The sequence below is a fragment of the Aplidium turbinatum genome, chromosome 5 (assembly GCF_918807975.1).
Source record: "Aplidium turbinatum chromosome 5, kaAplTurb1.1, whole genome shotgun sequence".
NCBI lineage: Eukaryota > Metazoa > Chordata > Ascidiacea > Aplousobranchia > Polyclinidae > Aplidium > Aplidium turbinatum.
This window is the reverse complement of record NC_137476.1, coordinates 29,863,134-29,876,842: the sequence shown is the minus strand read 5'-3', so window position 1 is coordinate 29,876,842 and position 13,709 is coordinate 29,863,134.

Sequence of the window (13,709 nt, the reverse complement as noted above, 5' to 3'; positions counted from 1 at the left end):
ATATATGTAGCCTACATGTGAAAACGCTAAAACAAAACGAATTGAGACGATTGACCATTTTTAAGAAGGAAATTAAAAGAAATTAAGTTTGATGAACATTTACTCACATAAACAAATTTTGGAAAAAAATCATTGGAAGAAAAGGAACGGCCACACAAGAAATGAAAAAGGATACATCGGGTTGCGGACCGCACATATAGTCTACCCAGTTTTAATGCATTAAGGCACATGGTATCCTTTAAAGCAGTGCTTGTCAGACTTTTTTTTTTTATTGTGCGACCCCATTTCAGAAAAGCATTTTCTATGCAACTCCTTGGTGGAAAGTTTACAATGTGAGGTACCACCTGTATGGCCTTTATATTAAAAGCCATGGCCCACTTTAGTTTGTTTGGCGATCTAAAAATCATGCTTTGCGACCGGATTTGAACTCGTGACTCCCCACTTTTGAATCCCTGCTTTATAAAACATTGTACTTACTGTCTACGAAAATTCACAATAAGCGTATCGAAACAACTTTAGAGTAAAAACAAAAGTATGGCTTAACAGTTCAATCAAACTTTATTGATGCTAAAAGTATATGATAATATGTCCGAGAATAAAATTTGGCGAAAATACGTCAAATTGAGGTCATGACTGCCTTCAGGATACCAAGCATTCATAAATCAAACAATATGTAGAAATGACTCTCTGAGTACCAACAAAAAATAAAATTTGCATGGTTGAGATATTTCTTAATTTGCTTGTTGCTGCATTTATTTATTTATAACTGATTATTGTATTTCTTTATGAAACCTACTTTTGCGTTCTCTTGTTTTTCAGGTGTCTTTTCTTCAGCAGGATCGGTTTTCTGATCAACGAAAATATAAAAAGTAATAAGAAACTTATGAAGTTTAGCAGTGTACCTGTTTGGGGTTTTACTTTTTATGGAAATTATTCCATCAGTTTCTGAAACAAAACACCGATAGGCTACGTTTCTATTCAGTAGGCGTCCGCAGATGCGAAAAAATAAGGAACCGAAACTCCGTTGCACTGGCCGGTGTGTTGTATAAGATTACTAGGTTGCGTAGTTATATAACTTTGGTTGACCGATTTAAAAACTTTAGAAACATTTTTTTTTGTGTTTTGTCATGATATTGGTGAATATCTGCGCTGAAGCACGACCCTGGTAGTGAAACTGATCAAATTAGTTTGTGAGACATGCAAAAACCATCCGCTAGAACGCGCACGTGAGTAAACACATTACGTAGACTATTTTGCTGACAGTCTTTGACACGTAGTAGCTTTTTATCTGAATAAAAACAGGTTTCTTCGATCTTTCAAAGAAGTTTCTCCAACTGAGGGCACATACCAAGAAATATGTGAAAGAAGAGATTCATTAGTGTTTGGGTCAGGTGATATATCAAGTAATATATTCTGTTTTGTATGTTAAACGCCTGACTTTGTGTACGAAGAAACTTCAAGAAAAAGCGCTCTGGTTCGGTTCTGATGGTGAACACAAAAGTTGGCTTCCTGTCTTGGTTTTGAATCTTTATCCTCGGACTGACAAAGCCTTGATAGGTTATGTCTGGTAGTTTCACATATTTGTGGAGGCTTTATTTAGACGCAGGGCCGGTTACCGAGATTGGCAGAGTGAAGTTTTCCGATTGTTGAAGTGTTGTTGCCGGGAAACTATTCCATTCACTAGGTGCCGCTGAGGAGAGCAGTCCTGAAAGTGCGTTGTGTTTTGATCCACTCCACTGACTTGTGGTGTTGACAAATGTAGACTATTTCATTTCCTTTTTTGCAGACTTTCTTTTGGAAACCGAAACAGACCAACTTTATGCAATGCTGTCGTGTTATAGCCAAACGCAACACAATAGTCAGACATAGTAATTGCTATGATGCAATATTGTTTCTGCAATAGTCAGACTATGATGCAATATTGATTTTATGGACATTTAATTTTTAGCAATACTACTACATTTATACAACCGTACCTCACCTTTCTCGTAACATTGCTACTATTACTCAACGAAACATCCTAAAAACCTAGAAAATGTGTAAAACTATCCTGCAAAACTCCTTGGAACGCAACGCTTCCGAACTTTCCAATCCAGCGCGCGAACATACTTTTGTTATTGCTGTCGTTAGTGACGTATTCTCGAGCAGTGTTTCCACTCTTTGGTCATTTTATAAAAAAGAAATGAAACATTGGACTTTGGGCCTTGCCAGCGTCATTGAAAACGATTTTTTTTGGTATTTTTTTAAATATATTCTTGAATGTTCAGTTTACGCATTTTAATGCTTAATTCCCGTTTGAAAATTTTATTTAGTATGCCTTTAGAGCTCCATCGTATTCATAGGCTACGTTCACTTAAAAACGCAATTTTTTTCCACTGTTTCGAGGCATTGATAAAAGCAAATTTTACAGATGTTGCAGTGCTACAAACTCTGCCGATACAAAAATAACAATGTCTGTTTTATTTTTTTATTAAGACAAAAACGCTTGAAGATACAACTTTCAGCACAAAAATGAACGTTTACAAAAACACAAGTAAACAGTATTCACATTACAAACATTTGAAAAGTAATAGATTGAGTTATGCTTTTAGCAGCATGATCGTTGCCTACTTCAGAATGTTGATATTAACGACCTGCTTTAGAGTGATGCTGGGAGTTCACTGTAGTAAGAGCGCATTGCACCCTTTCGATTGCCGTTCCAGGGCTCTCACCACTCGGCTATGCCCTATGCAGCCGGCTGTCATGTCAATCTGTATATCTATCAATCAACTGATTCAACAAAATTTCACAGCAATAACGCCTAACAACACAGAAACTCAACCAACTGCAGCCCCAAGTCAAACAAAAGAGCCGCATTAAAAAACGACTTATTGACTTCAACACCATTTGACATGGCACATGACTAGGGGACTGTGTTCTGAAAGCTAGTTCAATTCGCAACTACCACTGCAAATTCGCAGCATCAGGCTAAAACAGGTCGTTAGTATCTACGTTGTGAAATTGATAAGTATTTCAACGTATGCTATATACATTGTACAATTTTTCCATTGGTGTAACAATTCAAAATTTGGACGTAAAGCTGAACGTGCAAACAATTGAGCCAAATTTTTATTTACATATCGTCCTATTTTTTATCAGGCCAAACAATATTTTTCGCAAGTTGGCAATTGAGACACTACCATCGTTCACACTGCGGTGATTAAGTTGTTGAAGACTACAGCACATAGGATTGCTAGAAAAGTGCATAACGGAAAAAGGAAAATGCAAAAGACGTTGCATGAAATGGAAGCTACAAGACTAGAAGAAAATAATACAAAAATGTGGAGTGTGGACTCTCAGAAGAAAATGAAATGAAGGGTGTGAGATTTCCAGGAAGAGAACATGGAATTGAATGTGTGGGACTTCCAGAAGATGAAATGGAGGGTGTGGGATTTCAAAGAGGAAAATATGAAATGAAGGGTGGGGCAATTAGAGCTAGAAGAACACACAAAATCAAATGCTGTAAGAAAAAGTACACATGGGTGTTTTCAAATGAAATTGGAATTTAAATTAGAGACTGGTTTAATGAAAGACTTTATTCAACAAGAAAAGAGCAAAGAAAAGCAAACAAACTACAATAACCTGGCCACAATCGCACAAACTACGTGATGAACACACTTAATAAAATCGAGATTCGAAAAATGAACTCGAAAAATCGTAGTAAAATCTTACTGAATAAAAGTAAACAAGATCATTTGGATTAAAAAGAATGCATTTAATCCAAGTGAACACAAAAAACACATCAAGTGAACACAAAAATCAAAATCCACAATCTTTTGCAACAGGCAATCTGTTGCGTAACGTTACCATTTGTCTTTGGTGTTCACTTTTTTCAGCAAACTTTAGACCAGTGTTTCTCAACCTTTTTTGGCCCAACGCCCCCTTGATGAACTGGCAAATTTTTACCCCCCCCCAGCAAAACAATTAGCCTAATCACGAAAAGCGAATATAAAACAATAAATTTTGTTAATACTACAAAAAGTGCTCAATGCCAAGCAAAAAGCCAAGCAGAGCGAATTAGGGTACATCAAATATAGGCTAGTTACCAGTCTCTAAAACCCTTACAGCCTGTTTTACCCTAAAAGGGGGATCATCAGAATGTCCTTATTCAAATAGAATTATATTTCTATTAGAATAAGGACCTTTTGATGATCTCCTTTTTAGCGTGAAACAGACAGTATGGGTTATAGAGACTATAGTAACTATATTTGATGAGAAGCAAATATATATTTTTGGGGAGCATGAAAACAGTATAGGCCTACTGGTAGTCAATGTGAACCTTGGGCTTGGTGAGAAAGTGCCAGTTTCTTCACATCCTGTGTAAAGCCAGTGAGAAACATTTAAAGATCACCTCTTATGGATAACTTATGTCAAGTGGGTTTCGCTGTTTGGTATGTAGCAGAACACAGCTGAATTCCTTTTCCACCAGGTATGAGGTAGGAAATGCTACCACGAAGATACGAGCTCTTTGACGAACTCGTTACGCTAGGCGGTAGATGGGTTAAACCAGAATGTCCCCTAATAATCAAAACGCCCACTTGAATCCGAAGTAATCATACCGCCCCTCTGCAAAATCAAAACGCCCCCCCCCCCCCCCGGGGGCGGTACCGCCCCCATTGAGAACCACTGCTTTAGACAATGTATATATTTAAAAAAGTCCTGGCTTGGGTTCAAGTTTACTGAAAAAGTGGACACCCAAGACAAATGGCAAGGCTACACTACTTCAGGCAGCAAGTGATGTGTATCACATTTGCATAAAGATGAAAGCGATTGTAATCAGCGCAACAAACAAATCACATCTAGAGTTAGAAAATAATAACTTCAACACAAGGGTAAACTCACAAAACAAACGTTGGTACTGATCAGGGTTGTGGAGTCGGAGTCGTGGAGATTTTGGCACGTCCGGAGTCGGAGTTGCTAAAAACTCTTATATTTTTTGAGTCCTTCACTTTTCGCAGGACTCCACCGCCCTGGTACTAACCATTCCAACCTTTCGGCAATTAACAAAAAGCGAAATGGAAAAAAAATGTAACAAGGGAAGTTGTTCTGATGATACCAAATTATGCTGGAAATAGATAGTTCCAACATGACAACAGCCATCTTGTGGGGGAAATCGCGACAGATTGAGTTGTGAAAATCAGCGAGAAAAGTCATACTAAGTGTCTCAACTAATATTTGAAAATCCCTAACCAAAAATAGAAAACTTGAAGCAGAGAAAGTGTTAGAAAACATAACTTTTACTAACATGTTCTTCAAATTTTCAGTTTACTCGGTATCTTATGCTATGCCAAATCAATATAAGTGACTTTACATAAACATATAAATGACTAACGATCGCAAATGTACTTAGATTTTACAAGAAAAAGCTGGAAGTTTAATCCATTTTAGACTAAACGAATGGCGCAAGATGCTCTTTAAGTGATAGGTTTAGTAACATCCGAGACAACCGCGTTATCTGGTTCAGATCTGGTAAAGATCAGAACAAGATAAATTGGCTGTCTGAGATCATTGGATGAATAAAGTGATAAATAACCTTGGATAAGCAGTTGTGCAACTTTACGCATTCCGGATTAACATAGAACACGTAAAGAAAACTGAAAGAACATGTAGACATGTAGCAACAATGCGGTGCAAACAACCCCAATCTTCCGACTCAATTTTCTCGTTTGATGCTGAAAGAGATCTCCAAATACACATGAACGTACTCAATCAGTCGACATCGTAACATATTGTGTGAAAGGCTCTAAAGTTGACTTTGTGTCAGGGAAATATTATAGAAAATCTTTTGGAAATGAGAACAAAATATGGGGAAAGGGTTATCATCAGCAATTTACCCACTATCACCTTCTATATCAATGCAATATATCATCACAATATTACCTTAAACAAACTCTCACACAAGTCAAAATCAATTTGGAATTTTAAAACCCTGAACAAAAAGTGAAACAGCTTACACATGAACTGAAATTACACTGTGAAATCGTTTTAAAACGAACTTAACGGAGCAGTATTGATGAGTATTAGAAAAAACCTAAATGGAACATTCTGTATGGAAAAATAGTTCCTTTGAAATGATATAATTCTATTATGAAATTTATACATCCTGTGAAGAACAAACATGGCTATCTAGAGACGCCGTCAGATTTGTTGCATCATGCAGATCTTTGCAGACTTTGTCAGAATAAATATTCCTATAAATCAACTTTTTTTTAAGTCTTTTTACGACCTTCACCAGAAGACATGGTAAATTTTCACATCACCAGGGTTTGAAAATAACGATGTCTTGACTCAGAAAATATCAGTCTCACTGTTAGTCACTTGCCAACAGCTTGGTTGAAACTTTTAGAAATAGATTTTCTTATTGTTGTACTGCGTCCCTAAAGCAGTCATATTTCTTATATCACTGTTCAGCGAAAAAAGAGAAAATCGGTTTGTTAGAAAATTTAAGTCAGACAAACAGTAAAAACCTACATAATGTGACAAATCAGGACATAACTCCAAGAAGTCACGGCAGTACGGGCAATAGCTTCTTTGGTTGAAATATCACAAAAAAAAAAAACAGATAGGAAAGACAAACGTATAAGCAGATAAACAAACATGTGGTATCAATGAACAGTTTGTGCTATTTCCTTATCAAAATTCAAGCACTTGAGTGAGACCACAAAACGGTGTAGACAAAAACTTTAAAAAGTTTTTGAAAAAGTCAAATCAATTTGCACATGTGGCAAACAGTCGAAAAATATCTTCCTTCCAATGTGCAATTGAAAAAGTTTATCAATATTTCAAAACCGTTAACCGTTCTTTACACAACGTCTGACAAGCAATAATTAAATGGCTTTACTTTTCCCAAAGGAGTATTGTCAAAGGCGAACACCTTTAAATGTTTCACACGAAACGAACACACGAGGCGAGCAAGAGCTACTCGACATCGCAATTGTCTAAATTACTGCTGAAGATGAAGTTGGATTAATGCCAACTTTTAGTCCTTTGCTTACAACTTTGTCAGACGACCAATTGTTCTTAATTCTGTGATGTGTAAAGATTTTCGGAAGATGAAAAGCCATTGAAAGTGGCTGCGTCCGATGAAATCGGATATTCCTTGTAGATTTGAGTGGGCACCATCTGGGTTTCATGGTACATTGCTGGAAGCGACTGTTGCTGGTGGTTTTGATACATACCATTAAAGTTTTGTTCTCCAGAACACACCCAATTTAGTTGAGAAGTCGGATTTTCTCTCATTTGTGCTCCAGATTGAACTTGAAAATTTTGTGGAGTCTGGAAGTGCTGCCTGGTTGTGCTCTGATGCATAAGAACTTGTGATGAGGTGGAACAATATGGAACAACCTCTGGGCTAGAATAAAAATTGCGCTGTGACACTTGAGGTGCAGCATATGGAGAACTCATGGTTGGCGTTGAGTTTTGATATATAGTCTGTTTGCTTTCGTACGGGTGATACGGTGATATTCTAAAAAAAAGGTAAATGTTTAAGACAAATCTCCAATGAACAGGTGACTACACTATCGACATAAAAAAGCGGCACACTAGAGCACAACAAGTATCAGCAATTAATTGCAGAAAGGATAAAATGGTATCAAAATGCTTCTAATGACCTAACACTTCTCATTGTTTAGAACAATGGTACACAATTTTTTTAACACGGCGTACCGGTAAAGGTCTCATTGTCATTTTAAGTTCCGGTTACACATTTCAAAAAAAAAAAGACAATCACAAATTTAGTCTTTAAATAAGCTACTAACAAAATAAGCAAAGTCTTTCACTGTACAGTACATAGAGTAAGTACTTAGCCTTGTAACTGATGACAAAAATTTTCATTCACCGCCATGCTAAGGATATTTGTACTGTACCTATTTTTTTCTATTTTTTGTTTCTGAACTTTTTGCAAACGGGGATGAATTTTATCTGAAGTTTTAGCCAGTTTTTGCATGAGTATATGAACCGGTGTGGTTCGAAAGATGTCTTGATACATGTTTATTTTTCTTTTTTTGCTCATTCTTCCATACATTATATCTGAAAAATCAATTTCAATTGCATTAGAAACTTTCAGAAAGCAATATTTTTCATTGCGAATAAGTACTTAATTAATAATGAATTGTAGTTTTTTGAAAGTTTCACAGTGTAAAACAAATAGCAAAATATAGCATATTCTTCAAATGAATTTTGTTTCAGAAAAAACGTAGTCTAGTTGATAATTTTCCCTTTTGTATACTTTTTGACCTTTCTTTTCCGAAAGTAAAAACAAGGACTTCGTACATAACAGGTTCATTAACAATGATGTATGAAAGGTGAAAATTTATACCAACACTTCGATCTAAAACCTAATTAGTCCCTTTCAAAACTAACTTTGTCACCAATGTGCCTCGTTAAGCACAGCTGCTGAAAGATATCATATGATACAATCTTTCCTCTGCCTAACAATGTTTATTATCCATGAAAGAAGGTGAAGTTTCTGGATTGATCTACCAAGTTCCGTGTCATGACTGTGATTTAATCTACATTGGACAGACAAAACGTGACCTTAAATCTAGAATCAACGAGCACCAAAGAGCTATTAAATTTCAACGTCCGGAGCATTCCGCTCTTTGCAAACATTCTATAAATTCAGACCATAAAATTACTTGGACCAACGCTACCATTCTTAAAACTGAAAAGGATTACACAAAAAGATTATTTACAGAAAAGTGGTACATAAACCAGAAAGCACAACATGCTCTCAACCAGAAAGATGGTCAGAATTTTCCCTCTGTGTACAAAAAATTACTTTAACTTTAACTTCACCTTTTCCATTCTCAGTGCGTCTTCTCTATCATTGTTATTGCCAATTCCCTTGGTTTCTGTCTTGTCTGATGACTTTTCAATGTTTCTTGACGGTGGCCCAATAGATAGATAAATTTACGCTGTTGGAAAGCAGCCTACTGGTTTTAGGCATTCACTGCATTCAGTTTAACCTCTAGGTGTCTTGTTGCGTGTTTTAATTCTGATTCTTGCTGCTTACTTTATTCATTTTATCAGTACGTTTTTGTGTTGTGCCATCGTTGCTGAACAGGTTGTGTTAACCTGTTTTAGCCACCTTGATAAAGTCAGTCGTGCTGACTGACGAAACGTCGGAAATACAAAAGCTAGTTATCATCTTTAACATCAGGAGGTAACCTAGTAAATAGTCACCAGAAGAACGCAAATTACTTTTATTATAATGTTTATTACGTGGGTGCAGCACAACACTGCATCTGTCAATATTTTTCGATGCAATGAGATAATAAAACACCTATTTAAAATCTACAAAAGGTAAAAATGGAAGTTAGAATGGAAGTTTCATATCTATACATTTCATCATCGAGCATTCTAATATCTAACACTTCATTAAACATCGCCAACCTTGCTCGTTCAAATATAAACGCAACCTTTTTCGAAAATTGCCAAAAATTGGTCCTTCTATTACGGAAAGACCGTCTTATTACAATTTACAAAAGAGTAACCTTGGACAAAAAAAGAAAACCAAGACAATAATAGGTTGGAATTGTAGACATGCTGTGTATTGCCCGAAGTAAACACTTTGTTTTACGTTCACAAATTGTTCTTAGACTGTTTACTGTAGCCGTGGCGCCGAAGTGGAAAGAAACTTGTCAGTGGTTACCTTGATTCAAGGCAAATTTACCTTAACAGCTGCACAAGTGATTGCTCCACTCAGTACAGGCAACCAGATAAATCTGTGAGACTAGAGACCCAAAATGGAGCGGTGTCCGACGTCCTTAAGCATATCCACGCAATATTAAATATGATGTTAAAAGAAACACAATAGGTTTTTCTCACAGACCGAAATAAAAATGTTAATATGCATTGCAAAGACACTTCACATACAATTAGAGTAACACTTCTTCTGTTTAACACTTACCTTCTGTTTTCATCCCCATGTTAATGCATTTCATGTATCTACAATACTGGCATGAATTTCGAGTTTCTTTTGTTATAGCGCACATCTTGTTGCGTTGGCATTCAGGAAGAATGTCTTGCTTGTCGAATTTTTGTTTTGTACGGCGGAAAAATCCCTGCAAGGTAAAAGATGCTGCAGCATAAAACTTAGTTTAAACTATCATTCCTTTTTACAAGATGGCAACAAGCACAGACTGTAAAATTCGTCATTTTTACATTGATTCAACGTAAAAATGGTCATTTTTGTTATTTGGGAGCTAATATTAATGGCGCTAATGTTGCAAGAGAAGTAATAAACCATTTAGGTAAATTGTTAGTCCTTGATGTAATGAATAAACGATTAGTCTGGAAGAATAGTTTTTAATTACAGTCCACACTTTGCGCATTGGTTATAGCAAAAATACAGAAGAGCATTCAAAATTTAAACATATTTCGACGAAGCCAGAAGCCGATCTAGAAAAGAATATTTAGGGGGGGGGAGGGGGGGGGCAGTGGACAGAGTTCAGTCGAAGTAGTAGCCCTACGCAATTTTAATTTTATTTTGTCATGTTTAACAAACTGCTTGTAACATTCTTTTGCACGTCATCTTAGTTGTATGTTAAACACTTTGAAAAAAGATGAATCAGAATATGACCTAAATGAAAACTAACCGTGTATGAAAAGGACAAAATTATTGCATTAAACATATGTATAAAACAGGAAAAAAATTCACAGATTTGTTAAAATCGACGTCATTTTATGTTGGTTCAATAAGTGAAATTCTCTGGATAAAAGCAAAACTTTTTGTCGCTTGTGATCGGCAGAAGAACGTTCCTATACACACAGTTTATTCACACAAATATTTTACCGGATATGCATACAGTATATCTACTAGCTGCCTGTCATTGAATATGAAAACATTATGTACAATTGTGAAACACTTCAATTATGACGTCACAATATGTAGCTGTATGGTTCGACAAGCAGTGATGTTTTCATTTCAATGCACGTGCTTGCAATAGCTTGTCAAATAGTAGGCTACTTTTATTTTTTTAGTTTATTGTTTGAAATTTTATACAAGTGTGAATGAACAAACATTTCTAAAGAATTAGAAAGCGGTACGTTCATTACGAAAAGTCTGAAAATTAAAACCTTGATGGCTTGGTTTAATTTTTGCAATGGAAGTCAAACGTTTGTCATCTCCAATGTCAAGACAAAGTCTTTTTATTGGACAACTAGCACAATGACGTCACGAACTGACGTAGTGGCACATCTGTGCAATAAAATAGATCAGTGGGCGCCGAACTGCGAAACGAAACAACGATATCCTTAAGACAATAGAATTTACGACTGTCCGCGCCTCTGATCTTATTCATGGCCTGAAAGATAGGAGGTCAAATATGTGTCGCGGATTTTGGACAATACAATTAGTTTCATTGCATCAACAAAGCCCGTTTCAAGTCCGGAAAGGAATCAATTTCATGAGCACCCAATTTTAAATGTCTTCTTAAATGCCACTGGTGGCTAACGAACCAAATGAAACAGCTTATATGAAAGGGTTGTATTGGCAACGACATCAAAATTCAAACTGTTTTGGCTATCGCAGTTGGTCGCACTTCCCAAACAGAGGCGTAATGGCGGTGTTAAGTTTGAAGCAATTTTCTTTCAAAGCATTAAAATTCCGAACAAAATCAAGATAAGGAAACAACTATGGCGGTCCTTTTTACAAGGAAACAACTTGTTTAATGCTGAACACTTAAAGTCTAAAATGTTTCGATCTAAAAAGTTCATAACAAAATAGAAATAGTTTTTTTTTTTTTTACCAGTCGTAATGTTTTTATTGTACCGTGTGTACTGTTTTGATGTTGTGATCACTGACGTAGTTTGCAATGTCTCGCTTCAGTTTAATAGAAAATATGGTGCAAAAACTACCTGTGTGGTTGTACAGGTAACTCAGTCAAATTCAATTCAACATAATCTTGAAGTTAATTCTTCTACTTCGGACTGTGCTACGACCATAGACACGTCACGGGTAACAACTTAAGTTGTTCATTTAGCGCAAAACAAACGTTAAAAACAATTTCTTTCTGCCAACATGGTTGATCAAACACAACAAGGATCTAGGTTAGTAGGTCATTAATAAACAAAGTAAAAATTCAAGTACCACTGTAGAGTTGTCTGCTTTTTCTCAAACCAGAGACATTGGAAAAGAAAACCTATTCTCTTAAACTAGAAGCAGATTGCATAGGACTTAGATATTAGTTCAATGAAAGCAAAATACACTTGAGACTTTCCAAAAAGACCGTTCCCTTGCCTGTAGTTTCCTAGATAGCAGATAGGGACAGCTAGAATCTCGTTCATCTATTTTACTTTCGCAAAAAATTGTGATCGCGTCTCTTTTAAATTTTGCTCTTCTTCGATTGAACCTTCTTCTCCACTCCAGGAGTTTAAGGGCTTTGCCTTTTACCACCCTTGGGCGGTGGCGGCGACTCGGTCTAGATCAGAGGTTCTCAACCAGGGATGCACGCACGCACCACTATGAGGTGCGAGACCTGTTCCTAGGCGGTAGCTATGCTGTATACTGTATTGGTGCGGGAGTGCAGGTGAAACGAAGCGTGTAAAAGCAACATCGGCGTCAAAGTTTACTGAACTCACCTTACACCCTTCGCATGTAGGAACTCCATAATGTTCTCCTGAAGCGACGTCGCCACAAACTCGACAAACCCTCAATAATTTTGCACCTGAAAATAGTAATGAGCAATGACCAAATACTGTACATGCTATTAAAGAAACTCAAGATACACTGTTTCTTCCGTTTAACAGCTCCCAAAATTAAACAACGACTACGAGAAAATTATGGTCTAGTGCAAAGACCAAAACATACTAAAACAAAAGTCAACCTTTACCAATGGGAGCCAACTTAACAAAACTGTTTAAAAGCGAACGCCCAAACCAGTCCATGCCCAGTTACGACAGGTTATCCCACAATTCACCAATGCAAAAAATCCTCATGGATTGGCTAAATAAAAACTGCCTGAACTTATAGTAAAATAAATATTTGGTTACGTACAGCGAGCATGTCCGTTTATAAGATTTGCTCTCTTATTCCCACATGAACTTTATAAATAGAATGGTAATCATAACCAACACTACTTACTTTTAGCAGGACGGGTCACCAAGGCTTCAATGAAATTGTCTGCCTCCTTTTTTGTCCAGTACACTGGATTCAAACTAGTAGACAATGAATGAATTTCATTTTGATGGCTTTCTACCTGACGTCCAGGCTGGATTACCGGTATCAAGCCATGTGCATCAGCATCAACTCCGGGGATTATTGCCCGTTCAGGAAAAAGTTCGTCAATGCCGAAGGGTGCACTTAATCCCGAATTGCTCGACCCCTCTTGTTCAAATGAATAGAAATGTGTTGGCGTTTCGGGATTTTGCTGATGCGTGCTGCAGTCACCAGGTTGTTCCATAGGGGAAATAGAACCCAAAGGAACAGCCTGGCCGTACAAATAATTTGGAAAATTGTTTGCTTGCTGCGGTGGGAAAGCATGACAACTTTCCGGACTCTCCATCAAGCTTATCTGCTTTTGTTTCTGTAAATAAAAAAAAAGATTTAAAATTAGTATTACATTTTGATGCGTTGTAGCAAATTCGTCGTTTCAATGTTTCCCCTATTTTGAACAAGTACCAAGAATCCAGCATGAGGGTGCGAGATTTAGCACTAAATCCAGAGTGCC